Here is a 2,947-nt window from a genome sequence, read left to right on the forward strand (position 1 = left end):
GGTTAAAAGGATCCGGAGGGCGACCGAATGCTGGCGAGTGCCCAATTCTCTGCAAATTGGTTTAAGCCATCGTGATCTGGGGCGCCCATAGTCCGGACATTCAAAAAGAAAGTGTGGCACCGTCTCTGGTTTGTCAGGACAAAGGGCACAATGCCGTGATGCGGGCTGGGATTTGTTCCACCTAGAGCAAAAGTCGGCAAGGGGTAGGGTTCCTAACCGGAATTTAATGTACAAAGACCGGTCCCTGGCGATGGTAATTAAGTCCATGTAGGGCTCGAAGGCAACAACATCTTTTATTAGCAAGAAGGCTGCAGTGGCTTTGCAGTGCTGCTGATTGCTGATGCGCTTCGCGAAGACCCATTCCCAGTAAAGTTTTTTTAGGGACTCCTTTGGGGGGGCTGAGTGACTAAGCCCACAGGAGTCCAGACCTAGATCCCCTAAAAGTTGTTTAATTTCCCGGAGCCATTTGATCTTGTGCCAACCGTCGGAGCGCATCACCTCTGCTAGTCCGTCAGCGTAGGATTTTAGCTCCGGAACCCTCCACAGGCGAGCCCAAAGCAGGAGAGGTCGGAGGCGTGCCTGGTCCCCAATTGCTTTACAGCCTACATCCATTAGGACTGGGAGTGTCGGGCTACTCATCGGGATGGCGAGGAGGTCTTTAATGAATTTGTTCTCGGCCTTGCTCAGTGAATCCACTTTACCTAGGCCCCACAGTTCAGCTCCGTAAAGTGACGCAGATACAGCTCGGGCTTTATAAATGTCTATTAAAGGGGCAACACATTGTTTGGTTGAATTATTGTACTCCTTAAGGAGGGCCCCCCCCACCCTTTTGTGACCAATTGTCATTTTGTTGATGTGGGCGGTCCAGCTCATCGCATCACTTAAACGGATTCCCAGGTAATCAAATTCTGCCACTCTTTCAAGGGGGGTGGAGTTCAAGATAGGGGGACGGCCAAGTTTACGAGGTGGGTGCATGACTAAATACTTGGTTTTGTCCACATTGATGACTAGTCCTCTGATAGTGCAGAAGTCCTGGAAGCGGTTCAGGAGTTTCTGGAGACCTTGGGGGGTTTTCGAAATGAGGAGGGTGTCATCGGCGAACAGCAAAGTTGGGATTTTTACGCCTCCCAAGGTGGGAGCGTCTGCTGGTTCGCCGAGCAGGTGCTCTACCACCCCATTAATGTAGAGGGAGAATAGGGTGGGAGCCAGGACGCAACCCTGCCGCACTCCCCTCTCGACCCTGATCTTATCGGTCTTTTCCCCATTCAAGCCCCATCTAACCTGGGCATAGGTTTTGTTATGCAGTTTGATGAGGAGGTTTAGGATGTACGGAGGCATCCCTAGGCCGTGTAACACCCTCCAGAGTTCCTCCCTAGGAACAGGTCAAAGGCAGTCTTCAGATCGATAAAGGCCAGGTAGAGACTGCCTTTGCCTAGCTCCACCACCTTCCAGTACAATACAGGAGCCTGAACACTTGTTCGATCGTTCCGGTACCTGAACGGAACCCGGCTTGCATATCAGACAGAATGTGGTTGTCGTCCACCCATTGTAAAATCCTCCCCAAAATGGCTTTCCCCGCCAGTTTCTGACTCGAGTCTATTAGGCTTATGGGCCTATAGTTCCCAGGTAAGTCCCGGCAGCCCTTTTTGAAGATAGGGACTACCTCTGCTCCTTTCCAGGAGTCTGGCACAGATCCTCCCTCGATGATTGCGTTAAGAAGGGCCGAGATCAATACCCCCCATTCTTCAGGGTAGGCTCGGAGGATGTCTCCTGGGAGACCGTCCGGGCCAGCTGCTTTTAATGGCACCAAAGTTTTGATCTGCTTTGTGACATCCAGAACGGAAAACAAATCCAGGTCTTGGTCTAAGGTGTAAGGAGGGAGGATGAAGGGATCATTGAGTGGGCCTTCAATGGCGGAATAGAGTTTTTGAAAGTGGGAAAACCATGTCTGAGCGTTGATGCTACAGGTCCTCAGTGTGTCATCGGGACGGTTCCTGTTTCCCACCAAATCCCAGAAGCCTTTGGCGTCTTTCCCACGACTGGCAGCCAAGAGGTCCTGCCAGTAATTATCCTCCCACTCCTTCTTGGCATTTTTTTGGCAGAGTGAATAGTGCCTCCTGGCCACCCTAGTCCTGGAGGGTATTTTAGACTTAACCGCTTCAATAAGAAGCGACTTCGCCTCCTTACACTTCTGGTTAAACCAGCCCTGTCTAGCCCATGTGCGGGGTTTCCTCCTGTTAATACTAGCTGGGACTACGAAAAGGTCACTGATGGCCTGGGTTATGGTGCAGAACCTAATGGTCACCTCCAACAACCCATCCTCACAGGGGTCAAGGTTATCTAGAGCTGCGGTAGGAAGCTGCCTGATGACAGAGGTTTTCTCCTCTGAGAGCGACAGCTTCGCCCACTTTAGCCGACGTCCACAGTTGGAAACTGCTGACAATTCCGGGGCGGGATTACGAGTGGATCTGGTCGCAGTGCTAGATAGCCACCTATGGGACAAGGTGAGCGAGAGGAGATTGTGATTACTCTCTACAGATGGTATGATCACCATGTCCTTTACCATGCTCCACAAGTTTACGTCAAGAAGAAAATAATCAATTCTTGACGTGTGTCCAGGCCTGTTGTAAGTATGGGCCCCTGCTTTATCAGAACCAGTCCTGCCATTAGCAGCCCTCAGGCCAAACTCCATAGTTATGGAGTTAATCTGAAGGGCCACTTCTGTCCACTTTTTGATAGGGTTAAGTTCTAGGGACGGTATCTCCCACCTGATGTCATGTTCCTCTTGAACTTGTAAAATTTCCAGGGGCTCAAAGGTGCAATTAAAATCGCCCGCCACCAGAGTGCAATACTTGTAAGATGACGAACGGAGCAGGGCTTCTAGGCAAGTTATGACTGGGGATTCTCTACCCCCCTTCGTACCTCAGGCATAAATGTTAAAGATGTT

This window comes from Lissotriton vulgaris, chromosome 3_1, assembly GCF_964263255.1.
Source record: "Lissotriton vulgaris chromosome 3_1, aLisVul1.2, whole genome shotgun sequence".
Classification (NCBI taxonomy): Eukaryota; Metazoa; Chordata; class Amphibia; order Caudata; family Salamandridae; genus Lissotriton; species Lissotriton vulgaris.